Source organism: Neoarius graeffei, chromosome 2 (assembly GCF_027579695.1).
Source record: "Neoarius graeffei isolate fNeoGra1 chromosome 2, fNeoGra1.pri, whole genome shotgun sequence".
Lineage (NCBI taxonomy): Eukaryota > Metazoa > Chordata > Actinopteri > Siluriformes > Ariidae > Neoarius > Neoarius graeffei.
Genome location: NC_083570.1, coordinates 116,801,276 through 116,812,523, shown reverse-complemented (window position 1 = coordinate 116,812,523; position 11,248 = coordinate 116,801,276).

Sequence of the window (11,248 nt, the reverse complement as noted above, 5' to 3'; positions counted from 1 at the left end):
GCAATGCTAAAATGTCTATATATACTAGTAGGAACAACAAAATTGAGCAAAATACAGACTATGATGTACTTGTAATTCTAAAAAGGCTGATTAAGTCTAGGATACAAATGGAATTTTTGTTTTATAACTCCACAAAGAATGTTGATGTCTTTACAAGTGTCTGGTGCTATGAAGATGTTGTCTGTTCTGTTATCTCTGAGAAATTAGTATTTGCACAATGGTTATTGTGAAAAACACAGTAATGTAATTGTACATATATGTGAAATGTTTTTAATAAAGTACCCTTAAAAATCAAAAAATCTCTCTCTCTCTCTCTCTCTCTCTCTCTCTAAACTATCATCCTGTTATAAAATCTTAAACACTATTTGCATAAATATAAATCTATAAACTCATCAAACAGGAGCTGGAGAATAACCAGGAGCTTGGCCATGGCTCACACATCCACTATTGACCTGTGCTTTAATAAACATCCTATCCGTCCAAAACTATTTAAAGGTGTTGAGTGCACCACTGGTTTCCCACAAACTGCTTTACCACAGAAACAGACATCCTGTTCTCTAATCTGTGCCCAATACACTGCTAATATACTGTAACTGCTTATATTTATTACTGCTCAGAACTCACTCACACACACACACACACACACACACACACACAAAATCATTTATAATTATAAAACATCCACAACATAACGTGATTGTAATGGTCCATTACCAGTGTCAGGTACTGTGGAGGAGTTTATAATTTATAGTTTCTCAATTAAAAAAAAATTAATTGTATTAAGCATATACAGCTGCTGTAATGTAAGTGAGAACAGGAACTAACTTAATTGTCTCACACACGTTCAGCAACATTAAATGTAATTATAAATGGATAAAAATTAAAAGCATTATTCCATAATACATTGTAAATGTAAAATTGTGAAATAAAGAGAAATAAAACACTTCAGGATCTTCTGATGGAAGTAAAATAAATGAGACCATCAATGACAGTGTAGCTCACTCCGGCCCCGTCTATTTCAGAAGGAATGGTCTCTAAAGTGGGCCACCTTGCACAATAAATGTTGCAAGCTATATACACTATATACAAGCTACAGTGGTATGCAAAAGTTTGGGCACCCCTGGTCAAAATTGCTGTTACTGTGAACAGTTAAGCAAGTTGAAGATGAAATGATCTCCAAAAGGCATAAAGTTAAAGAAGACTCATTCCCTTTATATTTTAAGCAAAAACATTTTTTTTGTTTTCATCTTTTACATTTTCAAAATTAAAAAAAAGGAAAAGGGCCCAAAGCAAAAGTTTGGACACCCTGCATGGTTAGTACCTAGTAACACCCTGTAGCACGGATAATGTGTGGGTGGAGGTAGAGGAAGCGTATTTATTAAATAACTTTTCAGTTAACTACGGCGTAAGCACACACGCACACAGACACACACACACACACAGCCTCCAATCCCGGGTCACGCTCCCTCTGCTCTCTCTCAGCCTCCTTAAATAGGGAGCGGTTTACTGGGAAAACACACACAAAACACAGGTTAATTACCGTCAGGTGTAGCGATTCTGCCACTCACCTTCCCTGGCTCCCCCCTCCTGTCACAGACCAGCGCTTGACCACGCCCCCGCTGCCAAATACCCCCACCGCCCAACTCAGGCCGGGCGCCCGTCCGGACCGCAGCCGACTCCCCCCCCCCCCCTTGACGGGAGAGGAAGTCCGCCATGACCATCTGCGCCCCTGGCCTGTGGACCACCTTGAAGTTGAAGGGTTGGAGTGCCAGATACCAACGGGTGATCCGCGCGTTGGCATCCTTCATGCGGTGGAGCCACTGGAGGGGCGCGTGGTCCGAACAGAGGGTGAAAGAGCGCCCCAGCAGGTAGTAACGGAGGGCGAGGACCGCCCACTTGATCGCCAGGCACTCTTTCTCAATTGTGCTGTAGCACCCCTCATGCACTGACAGCTTCCGGCTGATGTATAGGACTGGGCGATCCTCCCCCTCCACCTGCTGGGACAAAACGGCCCCCAGCCCTCTGTCCGACGCATCCGTCTGTAACAAAAAAGGGAGAGAGAAGTCAGGGGAGTGTAAAAGTGGCCCCCCACACAGTGCATCCTTTACCTTAGAGAAAGCCCGCTGGCACTGCTCCGTCCACTGGACCGGATCTGGCGCCCCCTTTTTAGTGAGGTCAGTCAGAGGGCTGGTGATGTCCGAATAATTAGGTATAAACCTACGATAGTAGCCAGCCAGCCCCAGGAACTGTCTCACCCCCTTTTTGGTCTTGGGCCTTGGGCAGGCCGCAATCGCTGCTGTCTTATTAATTTGGGGACGCACCTGCCTGTTGCCCAAGTGGAAGCCCAGATACCGTACTTCCACCCGCCCAATCGCACACTTCTTTGGGTTGGCAGTGAGCCCCGCCCGCCTCAGCGACCTAAGGACGGCCCTCAGGTGTTGCAGGTGCCGCTGCCAGTCATTACTATAAATGATGATATCGTCTAGGTAAGCGGCCACATAGGTGGCGTGGGGCCGGAGGACCCGGTCCATCAGCCGCTGAAACATAGCGGGCGCCCCAAACGGAAGTGTGACGAACTGGTGTAAGCCGAATGGTGTGGAAAAGGCCGTTTTTTCCCGGGATAATGGAGTCAAGGGGATCTGCCAATATCCCTTCGTCAAATCCAGTGTCGAGTAAAAACGAGCCGTGCCTAGTCGATCGAGCAGCTCATAAATGCGAGGCATTGGGTACGCGTCGAATTTAGACACCGCGTTGACTTTTCTATAGTCCACACAGAACCGGACCGAGCCGTCGGCCTTGGGAACCAAGACCACCGGGCTGCTCCAGTCACTGTGGGACTCCTCGACGATGTCCATTTCGAGCATGGCCTGAAGTTCTTCCCGAACCACCTTTTTTTTGTGTTCGGGTAATCTGTAAGGACGGCTCCGCACTACCACCCCTGGGGGCGTCTCTATGTGGTGTTCTATGAGGTTGGTGCGACCGGGCAGGGGCGAGAACACATCCGAAAACTCGGCCTGCATCTGGGCGACCTCCGTGAGTTGGGTCGGGGAGAGGTGGTCTCCACAGGGGACCGGAGAGGTACGTGATGCCAATGTGCCTTTTTGGACCTCTGGCCCCAGCTCCGCCTTCTCCAGAACTACCGACACCAATGCCACGGGGACCTCCTCGCTCCAGAGTTTCAGCAGATTGAGGTGGTAGATCTGTAGTGCCCCCTCCCTGTCCATTCGCCTAACCTCATAGTCAACATCCCCGACTTGCTGTGTGACCTCAAAGGGTCCTTGCCACTTGGCGATTAATTTGGAGCTCGACGTGGGCAACAGGACGAGTACCTTATCTCCCGGAGTGAACTCTCTAAGGAGCGTGCCCTTGTTGTACAGGCGGGCTTGTCGTTCCTGGGCCTGCCGCAAATTCTCCTGAGTTAGGTGGGTGAGCGTGTGGAGTTTTGCGCGCAGGTCCATAACGTACTGAATTTCGTTTTTACTTTGTGAAGGTCCCTCCTCCCAATTTTCCCGCAGTACATCTAAGATGCCGTGTGGCTTATGCCCATATAATAATTCAAACGGGGAGAACCCCGTGGAGGCTTGGGGGACCTCTCGCACTGCAAACAACAAGGGTTCGAGCCACTTATCCCAGTTACGTGCGTCCTCACTTACGAATTTCTTGATAATATTCTTGAGGGTGCGATTGAACCGTTCAACTAAACCGTCCGTCTGTGGGTGATACACGCTGGTGCGGATCGGCTTAATACCCAGTAGCCCATACAGTTCGCTCAGTGTTCGTGACATAAACGAGGTGCCTTGGTCAGTCAGAATCTCTTTTGGGATTCCAACCCGGGAGATGACGTGGAAGAGGGCCTCTGCAATACTGCGTGCTGAGATATTGCAAAGAGGCACCGCTTCCGGGTATCGCTTTGCATAGTCCACCAGAACCAATATAAAGCGGTACCCTCATGTTGACCGATCTAATGGCCCGACGAGATCCATCCCAATTCTTTCGAACGGGGTCTCGATTAATGGTAGGGGGCGCAAGGGCGCTTTTGGGATGGCCGCTGGATTTACTAACTGGCATTCGCGGCACGCCGTACACCACTTGTGGACGTTGCCGCGAATCCCCGGCCAATAGAATCGGGCCATTATCCGGGCGAGTGTCTTATCCTGCCCGAGGTGTCCAGCCATGGGATTAAAGTGAGCCGCCTGGAATACCAGTTCCCGGCGGCTCTTTGGAATTAACAACTGGGTGACTCGCTCTTTCGTCTGAGTGTCCTGCGTCACTCGGTATAACCTATCCTTCAAAATGGAAAAATAGGGGAAGGACGGGGTGGCGTTCGGCTGGAGCGTTTGACCATCGATTACTCTCACTTGGTCAAACGCGTGTCGCAGAGTCTCGTCTCATGATTGTTCCAGTGGGAAATCCACGAGGGATTCCCCAATAGAAAGAGGAGGGGCCGGCGGCTCCTCACTCTGTCGCGGAGATGACGTAGACGGCTCTGCGACCGCAGCTCCAGCCAAAGCGACACCGGGACCTTCCCCTGTCAACCGGCAGGACCCACTCTTTACTAGGCGTGCCATTAAACCCCGAAATCCCGGCCAATCAGTCCCCAAGATCAAAGAGTGGGTAAGGCGAGGATTAACCGCCGCCTTCACTATCGATTTTTCCCCTCTGAAATGTATGTGGACCGACACCAATGGGTAGCTGTGAATATCCCCGTGCACACACAACACCTTCACCCCTTGTGCTCCCCCCAATGCCTCGTCTTGCACCAGGCTTTGGCGGATCGAGGTCTGATTGCAACCTGAATCCACCAACGCCTGATATGTAGCCCCTTGTACACTTACCGGTATGCAATACGCTCCGGCCTGATTGAGGGCAGCCTCTGGTGCGTTGGGGATCCACACCACCGCCCCCACCTCCATCGCTGCACACTGTTGCTGCAGGTGGCCCGGTTCCCCGCAGCGCCAGCAAACCGGCCCAGGCCTTCCCTCTGCAGCTGTGTTCTGGGGCTCACTCACCTGAGGGGGGGGAGAGACAGACACAGAAGGGAGAAACAGGAGGGCACCACGGGTGCGGCGGGCCGGCTGGGGTGGAGCCAGCCCCCACCTCCGTGGTGGGGGAATGGGGCGAGGACGGGACACGGGAGGAGGGGGGGAGGAAGAGAGAGAGAAGAGGAGAGAGAAGATGACGTCGTCCGTTGTCCTGCCGCCGGAACAGCCACCAGATGATCCTCCGCCAGTCCTACGGCCTGATCCAGCGACGCCGGGCGGTGGCACTGGACCCACTCCGCGGTTCCGGCTGGTAAGCGGGCGATGAACTGTTCCAGCGCCACCTGGTCGATGATTCCCTCGGCGTCACGATCTTCAGCCCTCAGCCACCACCAGCAGGCATCCCGGAGCTGCTGGCCAAACGCAAACGGGCTGCCGACTTCCTCCATTCACAGCGCGCGGAAGCGCTGGCGCTGCTGCTCCGGCGTGCGCCCCACGCGCTGGAGGACGGCCCGGCGAAGGTCGGCGTAGGCCAGCCGGCGGTCGGCGGGGAGCTGTAGTGCGGCCAGCTGCGCCTCTCCCGTCAGGAGGGGGAGGAGGCGCGCCGCGCGCTGCTCCATCGGCCACCCCAAGGCTTCGGTGACCTGCTCGAACAAAGTGATGAAAGCCTTGGGGTTGTCCTGCGGGCCCATCTTGGTCAAGGTGAGGGGAGACGGGCCCGCGGCCGGGGTGCTGGTGGACCCCGCCGACGCGAGGAGCCGCCGGAACGCGTCTCTATCTTCCTGCTGGGCCAACACCAGGGCTTCAAAGCGGCGCTCCTGCTCCTTTCGGAGTGTAACGAGTGCCTGGTGCTGGCTCTGCTGAGCCATGGCGAGGGCGTGGACCAAGTCTGCGAACAGGGAGGATTCCATGGAGCTGCAGGACTGATGCTCCACCTGTCCCGGGTTTCAGCACCACTGTAGCGTGGATAATGTGTGGGTGGAGCACAGAGGACGGCAGGACAACGTTTGGAGGTAGAGGAAGCGTATTTATTAAATAACTTTTCAGTTAAATACGGCGTAAGCACACACGCACACAGACACACACACACAGCCTCCAATCCCGGGTCGCGCTCCCTCTGCTCTCTCTCAGCCTCCTTAAATAGGGAGCGGTTTACTGGGAAAACACACACAAAACACAGGTTAATTACCGTCAGGTGTAGCGATTCTGCCACTCACCTTCCCTGGCTCCCCCCTCCTGTCACAGACCGGCGCTTGACCATGCCCCCACTGCCACACACCTCCTTTGGCAAGTATCACAGCTTGTAAACACTTTTTGTAGCCAGCTAATAATCTTTCAGTTCTTACCTGGGGGATTTTCACACATTCGTCCTTGCAAAAGGCTTCCAGTTCTACAAGTTTCTTGGGCTGTCTTGCATGCACTGCTCTTTTGAGATCTATCCACAGATTTCCAATGATGTTTAGGTCAGGGGACTGTGAGGGCCATGGCAAAACCTTCAGCTTGTGCCTCTTGAGGTATTCCATTGTAGATTTTGAGGTGTGTTTTGGATCATCGTCTTATTGTAGGACCCATCCTCTTTTTAACTTCAACTTTTTTACAGATGGTGTGATATTTGCTTCCAGAATTTGCTGGTATTTATTTGAATCCATGCTTCCCTCAACCAATGAAATGTGCCCTGTGCCACTGGCTGCAACACAACTCCAAAGCATGATCAATCCACACCCATGCTTCAGAGTTGGAGAGGTGTTCTTTTCCTAGAATTTGGCACCCTTTTTTCTCCAAACACACCTTTGCACATTGTGGCCAAAAAGTTCTATTTTGATTTCATCAGTCCACAGGACTTGTTTCCAAAATGCATCAGGCTTATTTAGATGTTCATTTGCAGAACTTCAGACGCTAAATTTTGTGGCTAGGATGCAGGAAAGGTTTTCTTCTGATGACTCTCCCATGAAGGTCATATTTGTTCAGGTGTCGCTGCATGGTAGAACAGTGCACCATCACTCCAGGGTCTGCTAAATCTTTCTGAAGGTCTTTTGCAATCAAACGGGTTTTTATTTGCCTTTCTAGCAATCCAACGAGCAGTTATTTCAGAAAGTTTTCTTCATCTTCCAGACCTCACCTTGATCTCCACTGTTTCTGTTAACTGCCATTTCTTAATAACATTACAATCTGAGGAAACAGCTACCTGAAAACACTGCTATGTTCTTGTAGCTTTCTCCTGCTTTGTGAGCATCAGTTATTTTATTATTCAGAATGTGAGTGAGTTGCTTAGAGGAGCCCATGGCTGTTGATTTTAGGGACAAGTTTGAGGAGTCAGAGAATTTATACAGCTTTGAAATCTGCATCATCTGGCCTTTCCTAATGAAGAATTTGAACAAGCCACAGCTCAATAAGCTAATTAAGGTCTGGAACCTTGGTAAAAGTTACCTGAGAACTCAAATGTATTAGGGTGCCCAAACTTTCGCATGGTGTTCCTTTTCTTTTTTCACTCTCCAATTGTACAAAACAAAAAATAATACACAAATCTTGCAGAAAACGCTGAAAAGAAATGTATCGTCTTTACCTTTATGCCTTTTGGTGATCAGTTCATCTTCTGCTCACTTAACTATTCACAGTAACAGATATTTTCAGGGGGCGGCACGGTGGAGTAGTGGTTAGCGCTGTTGCCTCACAGCAAGAAGGTCCTGGGTTCGAGCCCCGGGGCCGGCGAGGGCCTTTCTGTGTGGAGTTTGCATGTTCTCCCCATGTCCGCGTGGGTTTCCTCCGGGTGCTCCGGTTTCCCCCACAGTCCAAAGACATGCAGGTTAGGTTAACTGGTGACTCTAAATTGACCGAAGGTGTGAATGTGAGTGTGAATGGTTGTCTGTGTCTATGTGTCAGCCCTGTGATGACCTGGCGACTTGTCCAGGGTGTACCCCGCCTTTCGCCCGTAGTCAGCTGGGATAGGCTCCAGCTTGCCTGCGACCCTGTAGAAGGATAAAGCGGCTAGAGATAATGTGAATGTGATGTGAGATATTTTCAGTAAGGGTGCCCAAACTTTTGCATGCCACTGTATATATAGAAGTGATATCCACCATAGGAATACCGACCTATTTGCCAGAAAGAATCCAAAATGGTGAGGAATTGACTGAGAAGAAGCAATTTTTGTTGAACTACTCATTAAGTCTTAATTAGTCCATAAATTCATTAATAATTGTAATTATGCAAATCTGGGTAGAAGTTATATGCAGCCTAGGTACCCCTTCCTTCATGTCAGAAAGAATTAAAATCGGTGAAGAACTGAGGGAGAAGAAGTGTTTTGTGTGGAAACTGCTCATTAGGGATTGATTAATTACTCCATATCTTCATTATTATCAGAATCAGAAACACTTTTATTGCCAGATATGTGGACACACACGAGGAATTTGACTCCGGTTCACTTAGCTCTCATAGTACAAAACAGATAAAGTGTATACAAACAAACAAACAAGCAAACAACAACAAATAGGTACATAGTGCAAAGTAATCCAGGTAAGTCAAGTATGGAATAGTTAAATAAATATAAAGTATACAGTGTGCACAGAATGACAGTATGAGTGTGCAGATATTTTGCAAGTGATATTACTGATATATGAATCTGAATTTTAGCTGCATCACAGAGACAGCCTGAGGGAAGAAACTGTTCTTGTGTCTGGTTGTTTTTGCATACAGTGATCTATATCGCCTCCCTGAGGGGAGAAGATTAAACAGATTGTGACCAGGGTGTGATGGGTCCGCAGAGATGTTACCTGCCCGTTTCCTGACTCTGGACAAGTATACAGTGGTGCTTGAAAGTTTGTGAACCCTTTAGAATTTTCTATATTTCTGCATAAATATGACCTAAAACATCATCAGATTTTCACACAAGTCCTAAAAATAGATAAAGAGAACCCAGTCAAACAAATGAGACAAAAATATTATACTTGGTCATTTATTTATTGAGGAAAATGAGCCAATATTACATATCTGTGAGTGGCAAAAGTATGTGAACCTCTAGGATTAGCAGTTAATTTGAAGGTGATATTAGAGTCAGGTGTTTTCAATCAATGGGATGACAATCAGGTGTGAGTGGGCACCCTGTTTTATTTCAAGAACAGGGATCTATCAAAGTCTGATCTTCACAACACATGTTTGTGGAAGTGTATCATGGCACGAACAAAGGAGATTTCTGAGGACCTCAGAAAAAGTGTTGTTGATGCTCATCAGGCTGGAAAAGGTTACACAACCATCTCTAAAGAGTTTGGACTCCACCAATCCAGAGTCAGACATATTGTGTACAAATGGAGGAAATTCAAGACCATTGTTCCCCTCCCCAGGAGTGGTCGACCAACAAAGATCACTCCAAGAGCAAGGTGTGTAATAGTCGGCAATGCCACAAAGGACCCCAGGGTAACTTCTAAGCAACTGAAGGTCTCTCTCACATTGGCTAATATTAATGTTCATGAGTCCACCATCAGGAGAACACTGAACAACAATGGTGTGCATGGCAGGGTTGCAAGGAGAAAGCCACTGCTCTCCAAAAAGAACATTACTGCTCATCTGCAGTTTGCTAAAAATCACGTGGACAAGCCAGAAGGCTATTGGAATGTTTTGTGGATGGATGAGACCAAAATAGAACTTTTTGGTTTAAATGAGAAGCGTTATGTTTGGAGAAAGGAAAACATTGCATTCCAGCATAAGAACCTTATCCCATCTGTGAAACATGGTGGTGGTAGTATCATGGTTTGGCCCTGTTTTGCTGCATCTGGGCCAGGACGGCTTACCCTCATTGATGGAACAATGGATTCTGAATTATACCAGTGAATTCTAAAGGAAAATGTCAGGACATCTGTCCATGAACTGAATCTGAAGAGAAGGTGGGTCAGGCAGCAAGACAATGACCCTAAGCACGCAAGTCATTCTTCCAAAGAATGGTTAAAGAAGAATAAAGTTAATGTTTTGGAATGGCCAAGTCAAAATCCTGACCTTAATCCAATGGAAATGTTGTGGAAGGACCTGAAGCGAGCAGTTCATGTGAGGAAACCCACCAACATCCCAGAGTTGAAGCTGTTCTGTACGGAGGAATGGGCTAAAATTCCTCCAAGCCGGTGTGCAGGACTGATCAACAGTTACCAGAAACATTTAGTTGCAGTTATTGCTGCACAAGGGGGTCACACCAGATACTGAAAGCAAAGGTTCACATACTTTTGCCACTCACAAATATGTAATATTGGATCATTTTCCTCAAGAAATAAATGACCAAGTATAATATTTTTGTCTCATTTGTTTAACTGGGTTCTCTTTATCTACTTTTAGGACTTGTGTGAAAATCTGCTGATGTTTTAGGTCCTATTTATGCAGAAATATAGAAAATTCTAAAGGGTTCACAAACTTTCAAGCACCACTGTAAGTCTTGGATGGAGGGCAGGTTGACACCAATAATTTTCTCTGCAGACCTTATTGTCCATTGCAGTCTGTTCTTCTCCTGTTTGGTGACCGATCCAAACCAAACAGTGATGGAAGAGCAAAGAACAGACTGAATGATGGCAGAGTAGAATTGTGTCAGCAGCTCCTTAGGCAGGTTGAGCTTCCTGAGCTGGCGCAGAAAGTACAACCTCTGCTGAGCCTTTTTGATGATAGAGACTGTGTTTGTCTCCCACTTCAAGTCCTGAGAGATTGTGGAACCCAGAAACCTGAAGCTTTCAACGGCAGTCACAGTGTTGTTGGTGATGGTGATGGGCAGCAGAGTGGGGGGGGCTCCTCCTAAAGTCCACTGTCATCTCCACAGTTTTGAGCGTGTTCAGCTCCAGATTGTTCTGACTGCACCACCAGACCAACCGTTCAACCTCCCATCTGTATGCAGACTCATCACCGTCCCAGATGAGGCCGATGACTGTTGTATCGTCTGCAAATTTCAGGAGTTTAACAGACGGGTCTCTTGAGGTGCAGTTGTTGGTATAAAGGGAGAACAGCAGTGAGGAGAGCGCACACCCTTGAGGGGTGCCAGTGCTGATAATTAATTGCAATTATGCAAATTTGGGTAGAAGCTATATGCACCCCAGGGAGACCTACCTTCCTGCCAAAAAGAATGAAAAAATCAGTGAAGAATTGTGAGAGAAGTGATTTTTTGAAAAGGGGACGACACCGGAAGGACAACGAACAACAGACGATGGACAACACATGATGGGATAAACTCATCACCTGTCAGCTGGATAAGCTAATAACCAGAATCTGAATCAGAACAATTTCCTCTGAGAAGTTTCACCTGAATC